Here is a 21996-nt window from a genome sequence, read left to right as displayed (position 1 = left end):
CATCTCTTTCATAGAGAAGCAAATGAATCACACTCCCTTTTTATGTGCATTTCAGGGCCATTCTTGACAACCCATAATATATAAGATTAAACTTGGTTCTGTTGTCTTGGTGTAATTTCTGTGAATCAGTTGAGGTCATTCAAAAATGGCTATTCACAACTGGACAACTCAGTATAAGGCCCTAGTTCTTAATAAATTATTGTATCAGTGACTGCTGTTTTCGCTTAGTATGTTTGACATGTTGGTACTATATTTTGTTTTACCTTTTATTAGTTTCATGTGAAATTAGGTAATTTAGGAATGGCTATTTTTCCCCCCTACAACTTTAATCTGGCTGTCAGTATGCAGCTGTGTTGGATTCTAAATGCTTTCTTGTTACTTACAGCAAAAATACAAATATGTAAGTATACACACAAAAATCACAAAAATTTACCTCTAAGCACATATAACATTTTCACCTTGTCTTACTATATCATCTTTTCTTTCCTTCTGTCAATAGAAGTTCTTATATGAAATTTTCCTTTTGAGTTTTTTGACTATTAATAGTTGACATAGATATTGACTTACTGTCTTAGACTTGGTTACCTCCCAGCTCGATTTCAGCCAGCCCCTCAGTCTTTGCACGTCTGTCCTCTTAGCAGCTATGGGATAATATAGCTAAATATGCTACTTCTCAATCTTTTTGCTCTAAATGACCCCTAACAATGTAAAAGTGCTTCCAGCAAGTGAGGATGGGGGTATGGAGTCTGCTATACATTTTCTTTAAAGGCTCACATTTTATCTTAAAGATTTATGCAGATTTTGTAATTATTTTTTCTTGTTACTTGTTTTTTTTTAAATAAATGTTTTACTTAGCAATACTTTTACATTTACCAAATAGTTACAGAGATAGTAAAGAAATTGAAAAAAAAAAGTTGACATAATTTTTAGTATTTAAAGAATATTTTAAACTCAGTTTAAAATAGATAAATTTTATTTTCTTCTGGATATTTATATACTTATTCTATTAGTCCAGAAATAGAATAATAATACCCAGTGGGTAATTTAAAATTCTCAGATTACTTATTTCACTTGAGTATTGGCTTTCCTAATTGTTAGTCGTTTGTTCAGCAGATATTACATGAGTTTTCAGTGCTCTGTTGTTTTCATTGTCACAATGGAGCAGATTCATATCCTGTATAAACTGTGGGGAATCTATGGAGAAAATTACCATATATGGAAACTTTCCCTATAGAATCCCCATGGAGTTACATGGGATGTGAATAGGATTCATTGTTATGGATTCTGAGTCAGAAAAGTCACTGATAATGTGTATTTTTAACATTAATAATAGTCACTGCATTAAATTATGTTCAAATACTATTAAACTTTTAATACACAACTATATGGAATACAAGAATATGAAATGTATGGTTATTTTTAAAATTGTTTTTTGAAGAGTATTTATGTCCTTTTTTCCTGGTAAGTATAAAGCATTCATTAACATACTTATCAATGCATTTTTAATTAGAAAACATGCATGTTTTGAATTATTTAAAGTCCTCTAATGTCTCATTTGCTGTGCTAGAAGAGTAATAAATTGCAATATTTTCTTCATAGAGATTTTACTTGTATTAATAATGGATTCAGATAATTATGAACTGAAAGACAAAGATATGGCTTAATACATGTAGAAATGGCAGCAACCACATGCCAGATGCTGTGGCTAATTGCAGAGACTCTGGCGCTCAATTGCCTGAATTCAAATGATGGCTGTACCATGTCCTACCAGGGTTTGGCCGTCTACTATCTAAACTCTCTGGCCCAAATTGTTGCTTATCCAATGAACTCTTGGTGTTAGGGGAATCTGCCTTTTTGGGCCATCACATTTGCACCAGAAGGGAGCTTTTCAAGGGTCATGTGTGGAGGGTAGGCCCAGCAGTGGGAAAGACTGTCTGAAGACTTGGATCTTTGAAGGGATGCAGTAGGAGATCTGAAGGAAAGAGACTGAATAAAACTGGATCACATGAGCCAGGGTTGGCAAGTAGCCAATGTATTTCTCACTACTAGTTGCCTCTGTGGCAGGCATCACTAATTGGTCACAGCACTCTTGTAGGATTGGCTTAAGCTACCAAAGGTAGGAATGTTTTCCACCTAAAACACTGTGCAAGTGTTTTCTACATTAGTGTGAATAATAGTAACATAAATAAGTATTTAAATAAACTTGCAAACACTTACTGAATTAAGAAAAAAAATTTGGACTCTTAAGTATTTCAGTAATATCTGTTTAGATTTGAAATAAACACACTATTCTGTGTTACACTGGTTCTCAGTAATGTCAATGGGTTAATAATTCAAGACACTACTGATTTTTTTTTAATGAAATTGAAGACATATCCCCAGAGAGTAACAGAGTATCTAACATATACTAAACATTCATTCTTCTCGAATTTGAAACTGCTGTGGCTTAAGGTAGTACGATGTATGGGCTTTATAGGTGGTTAATATTGAGTTCAATTAAATTTTCCAGGCACATTATCAGAAACATGTCAGTGAATAACTCTTACCTGTCACCCTTTGGAGCAGGAGCAGGTAACACAAACAATTGCATTTGAGTTTTTATTACTAAGTCCAAATGAGAGGAAAACTGCTATATACTGATGCTTTGCTATATTTTGGTAAATCGACTATGTCTCATCTAAGTTCACTTATCATTTTTTAAGATTAAGTAAAAATAATGAGATTTCTTTACCAATCTTGATAAAATTTCAGGAATTGGAAATATTATTTTCCAGACTGTTAAGATTCAGGTTTATTAGCATACTTTGGGGCATAGTGAGCCTGATTGGAATGCATATAGATTAGAAAATCACAGTGATTCCATTAGAGTATTATTTATCACTTCCTTCATAATTGGCTGCTTCTAGAATATCTAGTTTAGTGGAGGCTTTGGTAGGGTTTGGTCTGGTGATATGCATAGATATTCCAAGCCTGGACTTGACTCAGAAGTCTGGAATTTCTCTTCTGAAACATTCCTAGATTTATTTTAGTATAATGGTGTTTCAGTTATCTATTGCTATATTACAATCCACCCCAAAACATAGAGGCTTAAAATAAGTGTTTATATTTCCCAGTTCTGTGGGTTGACTGGACCCACTGGTGGTTCTCCTGTAGGGTCTTCAAATCAATTGCAGTCAGATGTTTGTTGACGCTTCAGTCATCCAAAGGCTCACCTGAGCTGGCGGTCCAGGATAACTCTCTCACAGGGATATTAGTTGAGGCTGGCTATTGGGACTTAGTGGGGTTGTTATCAGGAATGCCTGTATTTGGCCACTCCATGAGGTTCAAGCTTCTGACAGCATGGTGCTTGGTTCTCAGAGGAAGCATCCCACCCAGCATTATAAGAGCCCCAGGAGGAAGCTGCAAGGTTTCTTATGACCTAGTCTTGGAAGTCTCAGAAGTCACTTCCATCATATTATATTGGCCAAGCTAGTTACTAAACTGAGCCCAGATTCAAAGGAAAGATAATTAGATGCCTTTTGATGAGGGAGTGGTAAGGTTACATTGCAGAAGTACAAGTAGGATGGAAAATATTGTAGTGGTGAAAGGTTAAAGTGGTGGTGCACAGGCAGGCTAAATAGCCATCTCACATGGGTAGATAAAGAAAAGTTAAATTTATTAAACAGGGATGAGGGTATCGAAAGGGAAGGGCTACATAGCACTGAGTCAATGGGTATTGAGTCCATGATAGCAGCAAAAGTATATTTGGGACAGTGAAACAAGGAAGAGCGTAGAAGAGGCAACAGGAGAGCCTAGGCTGAGCTGCTTTGGCTCAGGAGCTGCCGCTGCCCATTGCTCCCCTGGTTGCAAGTCTCCTGGGGTCCCCTCGGAGGGATGGAGATGGCGCTGACATGCTCTCCTGGTGGGGAGTGTGCACTGGGTCCTTTGTCCTGAGTATAGAGTATTTATCTCTTTCTTGCAGGTGGGAATCTTAGGGGAGGTCTCAGGGGAATGTCTTTAGAATATTCATCAGTTTACAGGTGTGCTCTTTTGGGGTCGTGGTCTCCACTGATTGGTTGGTTCCAGGGCAGGCATTAGTCATTAGTATATTGGTCCTGAGGCAGCCACAGTGCCACTTGTCTGGTTTCACTGCTTTTCTAGGTCTGGAGCTGAAATACCCCTGAGGCCTACGTGTTATCTTTAGGGAGGAAATGCTCAGGGGGTCTAAACCACATGACCAGCACATGACCAGTGATAATGCTAAGGTAGGATAGATTACCCTGGGGACAAGGTACTTGTTTTCCCAGTTTTTCCCCTTGTTAGGCATCCAGGGCTTCCTGCCCTGGTGAGTTTCTATACTAGGATTTCTGTACTTGGCCCATCTAACAGTGGCCATCTTTAAAAACAGTTTGCCATAAGCGGTTTCCAAACTCTGCTTCATGAAACTCGTGCTGTGGGCATTCTCTAAATCAGGGGTCTGCAAACTTTTTCTGTAAAGGGCCAGATGGTGAATATTTTAGACTTGTGGACTAAATACAGTCACTTTTGTAACTACTCTGCTTTTATAGCACAAAAGCAGCCAAAGACAAGTGAGTGTGGCTGTGTTCCAATAAAACTTTATTTATGGACACAGAAATTTGAATTTTATATAATTTTCACATATCAAAAATGTTATCTTTTTTCCAACCATTTGAAAATGTAAAAAAAAAATAAATTCTTAGATCAAGGACCATATAAAACCAGGTGGTAGGCAGACTTTGGCCCATGGGCCTTAGTTTGCTGATGTCTGCTCTTAATATTTGATTTCAATTTCATTTTTAATTACTAAGAAACTAAAAGAACAACAGATACATTTACACTAAAAATGACTAATTTTGATGTATTGGGTACTACTGATACATGAACTTATGTCCACATGAGTTGACTTTATTTTTAAATGTTATAAATTTGAACTTATGAATGTATGTCTGCTCTATATATCCGGCTCTTACATAATATTTTGTTTGAAAAAGTTTGTGTTAAAAATGAGTGAAAGGAAGTGTCAATGTAAGAAACTTCCAAACCTGTAAGAATTTTTATGAGTTTATTTGAGCCAAACTGACGACAATTTCTGGGAAGCAAAATCTCAATGGATTGAGAAAATGCTCCAGAAAATGGCAGTTTTACCACTTATTTTATACATTAGAATCAAAGGGCAAGACAGAAGGGGTACATGAAATTCATTGGTGATAGATACATTCACACTAAAAATGACTAATTTTGATGTATTGGGTACTACTGATACATGAACTATGGAGGTGGGAGAAAGCAAAGGGGAAGGTGGTGGGGGTGGAGGGGCTGATTTCTGGGAATGGATAAAAAGTAAAACTGATAGACACACTTTTTTTAATTTGTGGGTTAACAGTCAATAATTAACATCATAACAACAAGAGGATTTGTGGTCTCTGTCCCCATATGCCATTCCAAAGGTATGTAATGTAAGATGCAAAAAGACCATAGACTGGCTCAGTGAAGGTAAAGATTGATCTTTGTCAGGGAAGATTCTAACCTAGGACATGACTGCCAGCCATGAACTACTTTTAGTTAGAAAGTTTTAATTTCAGACCACCCTATGTGGTTACTTTTGGCCTTTGAGTTTGTAAGGCCCGCCATGCAGGCCTCTCCTAAGCTTGTCAAGTTTAGTTATGTGGCACCTTTTCGTCCACACAAGAAAATTAAACAAAACCCTAGAACATCAAATGAAGGCTTTAATTCTAGTCTGTTCTCAGAATAACACTAGGTGACAAAAGTAAAATAGGATTGGAGACCTGTTTGATTCAGTTTTACAAATATTTATTGAATGCAGAGGAGTAGCATGTGATAAGAGATAAGAGAAGGAAAACCGTTTTAAGAAATTTAAAGTTCATCTGGATATGAGAGTGTGGCAGTGAGAGGAAGAACAGAGAGGGTGGTAATATTAAAACTGTTTCTTAGTCAGTTAAGGCAGTATAGAAAGTACTGTTTTTGACACCAGTGCTCATGATTCAAAGAAAAAATTTGCTTTCATTGGAATTGGTGTTTTTAATATGCAGATTATGCCAAGGAAAACCAGTTTTTTCCCGTTAAATAATTTTATTAAAGAACAATTTACATATGGTAAAATGTATCCATTTAAAAGGTACAGTTTTGCCCGGTCGGGCGTGGCTCAGCAGTTGAGCATCCACCTAGGATCCAGGTGATCAGGGTTCGATTCCCAGTCAGGGCACATGTCCGGGTTGCGGGCTCGATCAATGACTTTCTCATCATTGATGTTTCTGTCTCTCTCTCTCTCCTTTCCTCTCTCTGAAATCAATAAAGATATATTTAAAAAAAATAAATAAAATAAAAAGTACAGTTTTATGAATTTTGGGAAATGTATACATGTGTATAACCATCGTTATCATTACAATCAAGATATAGAACATTTCCATCATCCCCAAAAAGTTCCCTTATGCTGCTTTGGAGTCAATCTTAATGTCTCTAGAATTTCGTATAAATGGGATTGTTGCTGAAGAAATTTTCTAAAACTCACACAGGAGAGTAAATAGTTTTTATTGACGTGGAATTATATTTCTAGGGTTGTAAAGTACCATGCCTCTTAACCCAGTCCTGAAAAAGGTACAGCTGGGGTTCCAGCAGAGTCAAAAGCAGGACCAGTGTTCAGAGTCTTCATCCCATGGTGGAGCTGAGTTCAACGTAGCAGCAGGCTAGATTCAGTCCATCCGTCCATTGGGTGGGTCCCACATGGCCATGAGTGCAGGGGAGCACTCCTCTCCCTCCCCCTCAACAGGAGTAAGGCACAAGCAGCAAGAGAGCACCAAGAGTGCTCCTTTGTCCAGGAGTTTAAATATTCACGTTTCATGCCCTTGCAGTGGCCATTGCCTATTCTGGCCACTGACTAATTACCAGGTGTGACTGATAGGTAAGCACCTCCCCACGTCACCTAGACTTTACTGGGCATGTGTATATTGTCCAGTCCCTTCCCCCAGCCATCTGCAGGGAATAGACCTGGAGAATATTAACTGCAGCTTCCTGGCAAAGCTGTGATAAATAGCATGCCTATATTACCTAGACTGCCCTTTAGTCCTTTCCTGTTAAATAATAACCAAGTTATAATAATGGTATCAGGATCATACAATGTATACTACTTTTGTGTATGACTTCTTTGATTCAGCATAACATTTTTAGCCATGCTGTTGGTAGTTCATTTCTTTTTATTACTCAGTAGTAGAGATAACATAATTGGCTCAGCCATTTGCCCATGGGTGCTGAGTTGTTTCCTATTTTCAGTTTAAAGCTGCTATGTTTATTTATATATAATTCTTTCTCTGTGTGGACATATGTTTTCATTTCTCTTGGTTAAAGACCTAGAAATACAGTTGTTGAGAAACTAACTGCCAAACTGTTTTCCAAAATGGTTAAACTTTTTTACATTTCCATCAGCAATGTATGGGTGTCAGTTGTTTTATATCCTTGTCAACACTTGGTATTGCCAGTCTTTTTAACGTTAGCTAATATTGTGGTTATGTACTTGTATTTTGTGATTTTAATTTGTATTTCCCTTATTCTAAAGATGTTGAACATGTAAACTGTAATTGAAAAAAAAGGAAAAACAAGAATTAATAACAGTAAAAGGGTTAAGGCAGATGGACTGCAATAGATGCACTTTCTTTCTGTTAACATTTGAATACAAAGAATATCATGTCTACATTTTTTAGTTTTCTAAGTATTTGAACTTTCAATATTTACTTGCTTTGTATTCATATAGATTGTAATTTTCAAAATACAGTTACACCATGTACTCAAAAAAGAAAAAGATGTTGAACATCTTTTCATGAAGTGTGTGTTTAGATACTTTGCCTGTTTTTAAAATTGGGTGGTTTGTCTCATTATTGAATATGAGAGTTTCTTATATATTTTGATTCAAGTCCTTTATTAGATATCTGTATTGACAAGATTTTTCTTACAGTTTCTGGCTTTTTTCTTCATGATGTAAAGTTTTTAACCTTGATAAAGTTCAGTTTTTCAGTTTCTTGTGTCCTATATAAGACATTTTGTGTACCCTAAGGTTGTAAGGATTTTTTTCCCTATATTTTCTTCCAAAAATTTTTTTTTGGGTCCATCTTATTCAAATTTTATTTATTTATTTTAAATGTATCTTTATTGAAAGTATTACAGATGTCCCCTCCCCCCTCATTGACCCCCTCCTTCCTGCTCCATCCCCTCCCCAGGCCTTCACTGCATTATCATTTGTTTTTTATTGTTTTTATTTTTTAATTTTTAATTATTTTATTTTATTTTATTATTGTTTAAAATATTACAGATGTCCCTTTTTCTCCCCAGTGACCCGTTCCACCCCGTTCCTTCCCCCTCCCCAGTCCCTCTCCCCACCATTGTCCATGTCCTTGGGTTGTGTATATATGCACATAAATTCTTTGGTTACTCTCTCCCCCTCCACCCACCCTCCTCCATCCCTCTGACATTCATCAGTCTCATCTATGCTTCCATGTCATTGAATCTATTCTGTTCATCAGTTTGTTAAGTTCTTTAGATTCCACGTATAAGCGAGATCATGTGATATTTTTCTTTCGCTGCCTGGCTTATTTCACTTAGCATAATATTCTCCGGGACCATCCATACTGTCCCAAAGGGTACGAGATTCTTCTTCTTTACAGCTGCGTAGTATTCCATGGTGTAAATGTCCCACAGCTTTATGATCCACTCATCTACTGATGGGCACTTGGGCTGTTTCCAGGTATTAGCTATTGTAAATAGCACTGCTATGAACCATAGGGGTGCATATATTCTTTCTGCTTGGTGTTTCTGGCTTCTTAGGCTATATTCCTAGAAGTGGGATCACTGGGTCAAATGGCAGTTACATTTTTAATTTTTTGAGGCAACTCCACACTGTTTTCCATAGTGGTTGTACCAGTCTGCATTCCTGCATCCTTTTCTCCACATCTTTGCCAGCACTTGTTGTTTGTTGATTTATTAATGGTGGCTGTTCTGGCAGACTTGAGGTGGTACCTCATTGTCTTTTTAATTTGCATCTTTCTAATGATTAATGACATTGAGCATTTTTTCATGTTTCTTGGCCATCTGTATGTCCTCTTTGGAGATGTGTCTATTCAGGTCCTATGCTCATTTTTAATTGGATTATTTCTCTTCCCTTTGTTGAGTTGTATGAGTACTTTATATATTTTGGAAATTAACCCCTTATCAGATGTATCATTCGCAAATATGTACTCCCATATAGTGGGTTCCCTTTTCATTTTGTTGATGGTTTTTTTTGTTGTGCAGAAGCTTTTTTTTTTTATATAGTCCCATTTGTTTATTTTTTTTCTTTGTTTCTCTTGCTCTAGGTGATGTATCAGTGAAAATTCTGTTACATGAGATGTCTGATATCCAAATGTTTTATATGTCTTGCTTTTTTGGGTACTGTGATTCACTTGGAATTAATTTTTGTATATATGGTGAGATAATGATGGATGTTTATTTTTTTTCACCAAAATTCAGTTGTCTCAGCAGCATTTCTTGAAAAGACAGTCTAAACTATCGACAATATCCAGGAAGCAAAATCTCAATGGATTGAGATAATGATCCAGAGAATGGCAGTTTTGCACCTTATTTTATACCTTACAATCAAAAGAGAAGAAGTTAGTAGGTTACATGAAATCCATTGGTGATAAATTAGGGAGTTGGGAGAAAACAAAGGTGGGAGGATCCTCTGGGATTGGATGAAAAGTGAAATGATAGACAGATACATCTTTATATAGGTGGGTACAGAATAGTTAACAGTCAACAATTAAAATGATAACAGTAATAATGAGGATTTATGGCCTTTGCCCAGGTGCATTGATTGTGCCCTGAGGGGCCTGGAAAAAGAGGATTTACCCTGACATTCCAAAAGAATTTTATTGCAAAAGACAGTACAGATAATGTAGATGCAAAAGACAATAGACAGGCTTACTTAAGGTAGAGACTGACTTTTGTCAGGGAAGATTCTAGCCGAGGACAGGTCTACCCACAATAAACTGCTTTTAGTTAAAAAGTTTTAATTTCAGACCATTGTTTGTGGTTACTTTAGTCTCTCAGTTTGCAAGGGTGCCATGCAGGCCTTCCCTGAGCTTGTCAGGTTAGCATGTGGCCCCTCTTCGTCCACAACAACCTCAAAGAATTTGTTCAGGATCTAATATGAATATTTTCATATTCATATTAGAACAACCAGATGATTGGGAAATCTTGAGGAGCATACAAAGGAATGTATAGCTTCATGGTTATTTCACAAATCAATCTGAGGTTTCTTAGGATATTAGCACTAAAAGCCTAAGATACTGACTTTTCTGCACTGCATTTGTGGAAGTCCCAGGCTGACAAGTATAATAGTTACTTGCTGTTTTAAGAAATCTCTCTGGGGATTGTTTATTATTGTTTGAGAACCTCATTCCATGCATTAAAACTTGATTTCCAGACCGTGGTTGGTGTTCTCAGTGGTTAGAGCATCGGCCTGTGCACTGAAGGGTTGCAGGAAGGGTCTTGGGTTTGATTCTGGTCAAGGGCACGTACTTGGGTTTCAGGTTTGATCCCTGCCCTGGTCTGGGTGCGTGTGGGAGGCAGCCAATCGATGTGTCTCCCTCACCTCAATGTTTCTCTCTCCCCCATCCCTCCCTTATATCCTCTCTCTCTAAAAAAAAAAAAAGGGAAAAAATTTCCTGGCATGAGGAATAACAAAAACAAAAAGATTGACTTGGGAGATTAAAGATAGTGGCAGACTGAGTGGAAGCTACACTGACAGTCTCCCAGGACCAGACTCAAATTACAACTAAAATATAGAAAAACCATCCTGAATAATCAACTGAAGACGAGCTGGAGAGCACCCTCATAACCAAGGAGGAAAAGTGGAGATCGAATAGAGACTGGTAGAAAGTGCGGAGGGGCGAGAGGGCTGGCTGGGCTTCCATAGGCCACAGCCCATCTGAAGGTCCGGAGGAATATCTCAGTTGGGGGGGGTGGGGTTCCCACTGAGGACTCTGGGGCCTAAACCCCAGGCTGGGCTTCCCGGCCAGGAGCACCAGAACTGAGAAAGGTGTCCACATAACATCTGGCTGGGAAGAGCAGCAGGGTTTCTGTTTGCCAGGGAGAGATGGCTGGAAATACCGACACCCTCTTAAAGAGCCAACGCATAAAGTTTTGTGTGCAGGCACCACCTTGGGTTCCAGAAGAGGGAGGGCAGAGTGGACTGGAGCTGTGTGAGGAGAACCTAGAGTTGTGGGGCCTGGAGATAGAGTTCAGAGGGCATCCCTCTGGACTCCTGTGCGGAGTCATTCTCCCATACTCCAGAGGCAGACATTTACCTTCCAAGCAGCTTTTGCCTGATGGGGAAGCAGTTTCCCCACCCTGCTGGAAAACCTCTCTGCATACTTTGTGCACTTTATACAGCCTGGGGCTCATTAAGAGAATCCGATTAATCAGCCTGCAGGCAGAGGGATACTTCAGGGTGCTTTGAGCCTTTGCCTGATCTGCTTCTGGACCCAGGCCTTGGAAAAACACACTTTGGTGGGCATGTTGGCCGTGCCCAAATGCACCCAGCCCCAACAGAGGGGATGTCAAGCTGTATGTGGTTGATAGCTTCAAACAGTACTCAAGGCCAGTTACAAATACCATTTGACATTGGCCTGCACTGGAGACCTTCCAAAAAGACTGAGAGTCCTAGCCGACTTACCAGATACATAGAAACAAACCCAAATAGGCAGCCAAAATGGGGAAACAAAAAATAGGCCCCAAATGAAAGAACAAGAGAAGTCTCTAAAAAAAGAGCTAAACGAAATGGAGACAAGCAATCTATCAGATACAGAGTTCAGAATACTGATTTTAAGGATGCTCAACAGCATGAAAAAAGATATGGAAACTATGAAGGTAATTAAGAATGATATAGCAGAAATAAAGAATACATTGGAAGGAATAAACAGATTAGAGGAAGCTGAGGACTGGATTAGTGAATTAAAAGATAGGGTAGAAAAAATCACTCAATCAGAGAACCAAAAAGGAAAAACAATTAAAAAACAGGACGACAGTTTAAGGGAGCTGTGGGACAACATGAAACCTAACAATATTCACAGCATAGGAGTGCCAGAGGAGGTTGAAAGTAAGCAAGGGTTAGACAATATGTTTGAAGAAATCATGGCAGAAAACTTCCGTGACCTGGTGAAGGAAAAAGTCACATAAGTTCAGGAGGCAGAGAGTCCCAAGCAAGAAGAAACCAAAGAGGCCCATGCCCAGACACATCATAATTAAAATGCCAGAATTTCAAGACAAAGAGAGAATCTTAAAGGAAGCTAGAGAAAAGGAATCTGTTACCTACAAAGGAGCTTCCATAATGTTGTCAGATGTCTTCTCATCAGAAACTCTGCAGGTCAGAAGGGAGTGGCATGAAGTATTCAAGGTAATGCAAAACAAGGATCTGAAACCAAGACTACTCTCTGTCCAGCAGGGCTATTATTCAAAATAGATGGTGAAATAAAGAGCTTTCCAGTCTAAAAAAGGCTAAAGGAGTTTATCGCCACTTAATCAGCATTGCAGGAAATGTTAAAGGGACTTCTGTAATAATAATAAGAAATAGAGAAGAAACATACTCATAAAGAATTAAAATGGCAATAAATAAGGACCTATCAATAATAACCTTAAGGACTTTAAGGGGGGGGGTTCAACAACAATACAATCATCATTGTGGACTTGAACACCCTACTGACTTCACTGGATAGATCTTCCAGACAAAAGTCAACACTGTCTGACCCTACAATTTAAAGAATTAGAAAGCCCCCTGTGAATCTCACCAGACTAGGGCTTTTGTTTGCTGGGAGTTATTTAAATTACTGCTTCTGATTCATCAGTTGTTATTAGCCTATTCAGGTTTTCTGATTCTTCCAGATTATTTTACATGATTTCACTCATATGTGGAATCTAATAAACAGAATAGACTGAGGAACAAAATAGATCCAGAGACATAGAAGCTTGGAACAGACTGATGAATCTCAGTGGGAAGGTAGGGTTGGAGGAGTGGGTGGGGAGAGATTAATCGGAGAACTTACATGCATATATGCATAACCCATGGACACAGACAGTAGTGTGGTGAAGAACTGGGGGGAGAGAGTGGTGGATGCGGGGTAGAGGGGGTCAATGGGGAGAAAAATGGAGGATATCTGTAACACTTTCAACAATAATGATAAACGAAAAAAAAAAAAAGACTTGATTTTCTAGTATTTTATTAGATTACAGCTCCTTATTTCTGAAGCACTAAAATGCATTCCAGCCACCTCCTTAATTGTGAGCTGTCCTTTTCACCAGTCATGTCACTCTTATCAGTGATTGGTTGTCATCCCAAATGATGCATCTTTTATTATTTTATTATTTGTATTGTGTGGGGCCCACATATCACATCTGGAATAAGGGACAGCCTGATGAGTATCATGGATCAGTAGAATCTGGATAGGAAATTGCATGGTGTTTTACTCATTTAGGTGACTTTACTTTTATTTATTTATTTTTGCTTTTGAAAATTGATAGCAGAAAGAAGGCCAAGTACCAGCTGTGTTAGGTTTTGTACTTAGTTTCCTTCTCACGCCCTATGAAATTGAGACATAATCATTTAAGCTACCTTTTCAGAGAACACTGTTGAACAGAGAATGGAAGCCAGGCAGGAGCATTTAGGTGGTAATTATGTCTTTCCCTAGGGCAACCATATATCAGTTTCATATACTTTAGGGCTTGGCTACCCATTTTGTATTTTGAAAAACTAGTTGCATAATAATAAAATGCCCAACATTTGTTTTTGTTTTTTTAAATATATCTTTATTGATTTCAGAGAGAGGAAAGGAGAGAGACAGACAGACAGAAACATCAATGATGAGAGAGTCATTGGGGATCGAGCCCGCAACCAGGGCATGTGCTCCGACCGGGAATCGAACCCCAATCACCTGGATCCTAGGTCAATGCTCAACCTCTGAGCCACGCCCGGCCAGGCAAAATGCTCAACATTTGTTAGAAAAACCAATTGCTTTAATCTCCCAATCCAGTTTAAAACCCTTTCCTAAGGGTAGGAGTAGGCATACTAACAGTGTCAGATTTTTTTTTTCATGTTCAGCACTTTAGCCTAAAGGCCCGTTATACTCTTACAAAATCCAGCTGGTCACTTCAGAAGTTCCCTGTTTTTTCTAAGCAGATTTAAAAGCTGTTGGTTCGACCCAGCATTCTGGCTCTAGGAATGTTGCAATACAAATGGAGAGATCAGCTCTGCCTTGGAAGCCTCATGGGCAGCAAGAGCAATTGCCTGTGTCATGTTTTGTGAGGCAGCCTTCCCCCTAACATTAATATTTTATGCTGGTGATTACAAGAATTTCGCATTTGGGAACAAGGTGCCATGATATTATATTTGTATGAATATATACAGTATTGGGTTTTTATGTTATGCCCTTACTCTACAGTCCTGTCACAAAAGATTCCTGAAGAGAGCCTATTTTAAGTTGAAAAGGAAATGATTATTTAAACTGAGCAAGACACTCAAATATAATGGATTGGAATGAGGTGAAAATAGACAAGCCTGTGATAAAAGACTGATCCAAAGGGTTGAACGCAGCCTCTGACCGTCACCTCTTGCATTGAGTGGACCTGAGTTACTAATGGACCATTGTTATTTTCCCCCCCACAGTCAAGATAATTTTGTGCTATGATCGTCTCAAATTCTCCTATTGGAGATGGAGAAAATATTTTATTCAGTTTTTGTGAAACTTAAAATTATCAGTTACATGTTAAGCATGTTGTATTGTACTTAATTAAATATATATATTCTTATGTTCCCTAAGGGCCTAGCCTATGCTTCTGAATGTGTAAGGGAGGGATCAAATGAGACTTTTAATTGTATTTCAAATAGCATAATCTTGAATTTCATGAAATTATTTCTAGATAGACTTGAATCCAATACCTGATGTTATAGTTTAGGTTGCCTAGTTAATGGTAAAAGGATGCTTTGGAAAATAATTTACTGCATTAAGTTTCTGGGGCTATTAGTGTTACTCAATATAGGAACAAGAGCAACTCCAGACTGTATTGAAGTAGTGGTTTCAGATACTTGTACTCAGTGTGTGGAGTTATTGAGGGGAGATTTTTTGATATAAACTCTTGGTACCCTATGTTCTTTAGGAGGTAATTGTTGTAGGTGGTGGGAACAGCACCAGGTGTTAGACCCATGAGGTCAGACCGGACCTGGGTTCAGCAACCTTGGTACTTGAGTTCTGGCTAGGAAAGAATTCAGAGCCAAAACTCCAACTATAAGAGAACATTTATTTATAAAATCAGAGTTAGAAGGAGTAATTCATAAAAGAAATGGGCTGAGGAAACAAGTTATAGAAGTAAAAGTTATATGCTTGCATGCATAACTTATGGACACAGACATTGGTATGGGGAAGGCCTGGGGGTGGGGTGGATGCAGGGTATAGGGGATCAATGGGGAAAAAAGGGGACATCTGTAATACTTTCAACAATAAAGATAAATTAAAAAAAAAGAAGTAAAGGAAGGACCCTTGGAGCTTGGGAGTGAGGAAGCTAATGGTAATGTGCCTGGGGAGAGGGAAAGGAGAGGAAGAGGGAGAGGGAATGGTGCAGATGTGCTCCAGGGAGGGAGAGTGCACTGGGTCCTCCATCCTAAGGGTTTTAAGGGTGGAGATTTTAGGGGAGTTCCCAGGGGAAGATCTCAATAGAATATTCAGCAGTTCTCCAGGTGTGTCCTTTCAGGGTTGTGGTCTCCACTGATTGATTGACTGGCACCAGGGCGGAGGCCATCATCAGTACTCCTGTTCCTGAGGTCAGCCATGGGGTTGATGTTCTGGTTTTGTTGCTTTTCTGGGCCTGAGTTGAAGTACAGCTGAGGCCTAGATGTTAATCTCATAAGGAGGAAATGTCAGGGGGTCCAAATCCCGAGACCAGCGGATATGCTAGGGGAAGAAAGGTCACCCTGGGGTTGTGGTCCCACCCTACAGTTGTCCTTTGCTTGGAACCCTGGGCTTTCCTCCCTGGTGACCTTCTGTACCTGGCCCATCCTCCTTGCTCTGCTCATGTCTGTCTGACTGCCTACCACATAATGATGAGTGGGGAGGAGGCTAGACTTTCTTTCATTTCTAGTCGTAAATGAAAAATACCTGATGATAGATGCTAGGTGCTAAAAAGGTAATCTCATGTGATAACTCTTTACAGGGATAATTATTGGTAGATATAATGTGATAATTTTTTTTAAGGGTAATTTTCTGTAATTTATCCGGAGTCCTTCCTCCTCATTGCTAAGAATCATTCATTCATAAGCTAATTGGAAGAGTCCCAGTATGCTAACTAAAGGGGACCACAGGGAATGGCAGAGTTGGACTGTTCCTACTGCTGGGAAAGGCTTGTTCACTTTAGTTTCTGCAGTAACCTCTGCGGTTCAGTTTTAGTCTTCCTTATAAATAAGAATTTCCTCTGGTGAGTATTGATTGATACCTAATGACATTTTTATTTCTCAAGGCTAGGATGAGAGCTATTTTTAAAACACAAAACTATTTTAATCCTTTTGGTGTACATCTAAAATAACCTGTTGTTTCCTTAACACACCAGAGTTCATTTTCATTGTAGAAATCTTGAATAATACAAATAATGAAAAAAGGGAGGGAGAAGTAGAAGTGCTTTGGAGCTAGACAGATTTGGAATTAAATGTTGGTTCTGCCTTTTATTGGGCAAACAATCTTTGGTAATTTTTTAATCTTTTAATTGAGGACAACGCCCAGCCCACGTTGAAAGGGTTAATGAGACAGCATATGTAAATGGCTTAAAAGAGTGCTCTACATATAATAAGGGTTGAATATGTAGTTAGACAAGTATAAATGTATTTTCAGCACTTGTAGGGCAGTGTCCTGAAGGATTTACACCTTACAAAGATATGTGTGTGCATATAAAATCTAGTGAACATCTCCAGCTCTTTCTTTAGAGTGCCCTACTCAATAAATGGGAGATTTTATGATTACTAATAATATCTCAGATCCTCTCACCTGGTGATAACTTCTCTTAATGTGTCTTAACATAAAATAATCTTTGAGTGATATGCATTTTGTAGATACTACTTTGCAATTTGATTTTTTAAAATTTACTAGTATTTCATAAATATTTTGCCACAGTGCTGAATTTAACAGCCACAGAGTATTTTGTTGTAGGTTGAAACATATTTAATCCTTTATTAATGGTCTCTCCAGCGTGCCCCTCCCCCTTTTTTCCTCCTATAAACAGATGTGGTAAACATTCCTGTGGTTTTCCTTGCACATAGCCATGCTTTTGTACTTAGGATACATTTCTAGAAATAGATTTGGAGAAGGTATGTAAAAATCTAAAATACTTGTTTTCTATCAGCAGATTACCCTGAGAATTTGCACTTCTTTGGTGTATTTTTAAAACATCTTTGTGGAAACTCAGAAGTTATAAGGTTATGGAAGAATGCTTTTAATTTCAGTTTTTTAATTTATGTTTTTTGTGCAAAAGAAAGGTCTCTGAAATTAATCCCTTCTCCCACTCTGCACTTGAGCTGATCTCAGGGGCAATTGGGAATTTTGGTTAGGTGAGTCTGGCTTGAGCTCAGTTCGGGCCAGTTGGCTCACCTTTTTATAGTTACAGCCCTCACTGCCTAGTCCAGCCAACTTCTTGCAAATCTTGGACACAGTGGTCCCAAATAATCTGTCATGGGAGCTAGAAGAGCTCAAGAAGGTTGATCAATAACATCCTTGCATGTGAAAAACAGTTAATTATAAGAAATTCAGACACAGTGAGTTGCTAAGTATATATTTACTCTCTGCATTGTAACATTCTCCCCCCCCCCCCCCCCCCCCCCCCCCCCCCGGCCAGATGGCACATTTAAACTGAGCAGGTCACTTCATATGTCTCTAGGGTATGATGGTTTTAGGTAAGCCTCACTTTAAAGACTGGAGTTTTAATCTGCTGTTCCAGTTCATTTTTTTTCTTTTATTAAAAAGAAAAATTGGAAGCAATTTAAAATCCCATCAACAGGAGAATGGACAAATGATATGACACAGTGAAAATCAAAATTCTAGAACCAGCCCTGCCCCGGTAGCTCAGTTGGTTAGAGTGTTGTCCTAATACACCAAGGTTTTGGGTTCCATCTCTGGTTAAGGCACATACAAGAAGCAACCAGTGAATACATAAATAAGTGGAACAACAAATCTATGTTTCTCTCTCTCTCTCAAATTTTAAAAAAATTCTAGAAACAAATATCAAATTGATACAGCACAAAACATAATGTTGAATTTTTTAAAAGCCATCTATATTGCAGTATGATGTCATTATGTGAATTTAGAAACCATGTGTAGTAACAATATGAAGCCATGCATGGAAATAATAAAAATGGATAATTACATATGATATGATTTCATTTAAATGAAGTATCCAGAATAAACAAATCTAGAGACAGAAAGTAAGTTTGTAGTTGCCAAGGGCTGGAGGGGATTAGGGAGCCAGGGTGTGAAGGATAAAGACTATTGGGTTTCTTCATGGGATGATGAAAATGTTCTAAAAATGATTGTAGTTGCACAACTCTTTGAATATACTAAATAAACACTATGGAATTGTATACTCCAAATGAATGAATTACATGGTATATGAATTATATCTCAATAAAGCTATTATATAGCAAAAAGAAAAGGATAATGGTGAACTCTGGAGAAGGATGTTGGGGAATAGGATGGGGAAAGAACCCCTGGGGCTCCAATTTTGTAATGTTTTATATTTTTTTATAAATCTGACGAAAATATGGGTTTTAGAAGTGATAGGTGGAATGTACAAGGGTATTCATTACATGTTCTTTACATTTTATTTATGTTTAAAATATGTGTAATATATATTTTTTTGACAGTACTGTATAACTTGTATTTTTAAAAATTTTTTATGTAAGTTTTTCTATTGTTGAAAATATTACGTATGTCCCCTTTTTACTCCCATTGATCCCTTCCACCCCACATCCATCCCACCCCCAGGCCTTCCCCATACCAATGTCTGTGTCCATGGGTTATGCTTATGAACATATAAGTTCTTTGATTAATCTCTGCCCATCACTCTCCCGTACCCACCTTCCCTCTAAGATCCCTCAGTCTATTCCATGCTTCTATGTCTCTGGATCCATTTTGTTCATCAGATTATTTTGTTTATTATATTCTACACATAAGTGCAATAATGTTGTACTTGTCTTTCTCTGACTGGTTTATTTCACTTAGCATAATACTTTCTAGTTCCCTCCATGCTGTGCCAAAGTATAAAAGATCCTTCTTTTTTATAGTTGCATAGTATTCGAGGGTGTGAATGTACCACAGCTTTTTTATCCACTCACCTACTGATGGGTACTTGGGCTGTTTCCAGATCTTAGCTATTGTAAATTGCACTCCTATGAAAATAGGGGAGCATAAGTTCTTTGTGATTTGTGTTTCAGGTTCCTTAGGATATATTCCTAGAAGTGGGATCACTGGGTCAAATGGCAGGCCCACTTTTCATCATTTGACGAAACTCCGTACTGCTTTCCATAGTGGCTGCACCAGTCTGCATTCCCACCAGCAGTGTACTAGGGTGCCCTTTTCTCCACAGCCTTGCCAGTACTTGTAGTTAGTTGATTTGTTGATGGTAGCCATTCTGACAGGTGTGAAGTGATACCTCATTGTGGTTTTAATTTGCATCTCTGATGATTAGGGACGTTGAGCATTTTTTCATATGTCTCTTGGCCATCTGTATGTCCTCTTTGGAGAAGTGTCTGTTTAGGTCCTTTACCCATTTTTTAGTTGGATTGTCTGTCTTCCTTTTGTTAAGTTGTATGAGTTCCTTATATATTTTGGATGTTAACCCCTTATCCTGTGTGTCATTGGCAAATATGTTCTCCTATACAGTGGGCTCCCTTTTCGTTTTGTTGATGGTTTGTTTGTCTTTGCAGAAGCTTTTTATTTTGATGCAGTCCCATTTGTTTATTTTCTCCTTAGTTTCTCTTGCCCTGGGAGGTGTATCAGCAAACATATTGCTATGAGAGATGTCTGAGATTTTGCTGCCTATGTCTTCCTCTAGGATTTTTATGGTTTCATGTCTTACATTTAAGTCTTTTATTCATTTTGAATTAGTTTTGTTCATCGTGTAAGTTGGTGGTCTAGTTTCATTTCTTTGGCAAAATATGTGTAATTTTAAAAATTGTTTTTAATTTTTATTTATTTTGAATTTTTATTTTTGTTTAAAATATTACAGATGTCCCTTTTTTCTCCCCATTGACTCATTCTACCCCATCCCACCGCCCTCCCCAGTCCTTCACGCCATCGTCCATGTCCTTGGGTTGTGTATATGTGCATATAAATTCTTTGGTTACTCTCTCCCCCTCTACCCACCCGCCCTCCTCCATCCCTCTGAGATTTTTCAGTCTGATCCCTGCTTCCATGTCTTTGAATCTATTCTGTTCATCAGTTTGAAAATATGTGTAATTTAAAAGGGCTTTTAGAAGCTACTACAAATGGACATTGCATCCAGGGACTGTGACAGGAGATAAAGATATTAAGGGTGCTTCACACCTGAAACTTATATAATTTTATTAACCAATATAACCCCAGTAAATTCAGTTATAAAAAAGGATGTTTCACATGTTTCTGGCTTGGGTGATGATGTGAAACCAAAGGAAGTGACAAGACAGGGAAGGTAGAAGGAGAGGAAGAGAAGGCGGGGAAAAGTGGGGGGGAGGAAAAGCTAAGAGAAGATGGGGGGCACAGTTTGAGAGGCCAGAAAGTGAATATTTAATTCAATTTTCCAAGGGTCCAATTTGAAGATATCCAGAGGGGAGAAGCCACGGAAATGGTTGGAAATACAAATTTACAAATTATGACTTTAGACAGAAGAGTCATAATTTTCTGTTTACAAGAAGAAAGTATTTTCGTATTACATGTGTGCTGTTTAGACAATGCTTTAAGGTAATGGTGATCCTGAATAGACCTCTGGAGAGAAAGGAAAAAGCCCTAGACATGAAGGCTGGGTGAGGAGGAGATTCAGGAGGCAGGAGTGAAAGCACACAACCTGAATGTGGACTCAGAGACAAGAACCTAAAGAGGATCAGAGAAAAGGGCCTGCCTTTATCTGCAAGCCCAAAAGGAAAGGACCTGGCCTGGGGCTACAAGGAAGCCTCTCCTTGGCTGTGTGCTGAAGAGAAACTTGGTCAAAGAATTAGGAAACAGAAGGTTTCAAAATGAAAGTTACCACAGGCTTCCTTCTGCTACTAAGAAGTCACCTGTATGATCTTAACTAGTGATAGTGACAGTTAGTGGGTCCCGAAAGTGTCTTGACTTCTCTGAGCCTTTGCCTCTCGCTGTGTAAGTAGAGGATGACACTGTTGACCATAGAGGATTGTTTTGAAGATTAAACAGCATTATGGATGTGAAGGACTTCGCACAGGTTTTCTGATGTGAGTTTTTTAAGATCTGCTCTCTTAGCAACTCTCAGTACACAATACAGAACTATTAACTGTACTCTCCATGCTGTACATCTCTCCAGTTTACCTGTCTTATACCTGGAAGTTTGTATCTTTCGACCATCTTCACTCATTTTCCCCACTCCCTACCCTCCATGTCTAGCAATTTCCATATTTCCTCAGACCTCCATATTTTCGTAACAACCTCCTCTGACAGAAAAGCAACCCTGATGCTGGTTAAGTCATAGAACTAGTAAATGTTAAAACAAAAATGCAAACACTGGTTTTCTTATAAACCTCACCTTTTCCCCACTAACCCATGAAAAGCTTGCATTTCAATTCCATATTTTTAGAAGCTTAAAATCAGAGTGCTCTGGGAATATGTGAAGCATTTTTTTAAAAATTTTATTTTTGTTGAAAATATTACAAATGTTCCCTTTTCCCCCCCCATTGATCCCTTTCACCCTGTACCCCTCCCCCCAGGCCTTAACCAC

The 21996-nt window shown here is 38.4% G+C and overlaps 1 protein-coding gene across 9 annotated transcripts in view; it reads left to right on the top strand.

Annotated features, from left to right (window-relative positions):
* Window positions 1–21996, top strand: part of ST7 (suppression of tumorigenicity 7) — a 333226-nt gene that overhangs the window by 52128 nt on the left and 259102 nt on the right. Inside the window, exon 1 of one of the 9 annotated variants that reach the window (XM_081147747.1) lies at window positions 21428–21496. The exons of the other annotated variants lie outside the window; for them this stretch is intronic. The gene's annotated coding sequence lies outside the window, so the exon portion shown is untranslated. Of the gene's footprint in view, window positions 1–21427; window positions 21497–21996 lie in introns of those variants that run through there. 9 annotated transcript variants of the gene reach the window in all.

The sequence above is a fragment of the Miniopterus schreibersii genome (assembly GCF_964146895.1).
Source record: "Miniopterus schreibersii genome assembly, chromosome: 9".
Lineage (NCBI taxonomy): Eukaryota > Metazoa > Chordata > Mammalia > Chiroptera > Miniopteridae > Miniopterus > Miniopterus schreibersii.
Note: the sequence above shows the minus strand (reverse complement) of the source record. Positions and strands in the feature narration are given on the sequence as shown.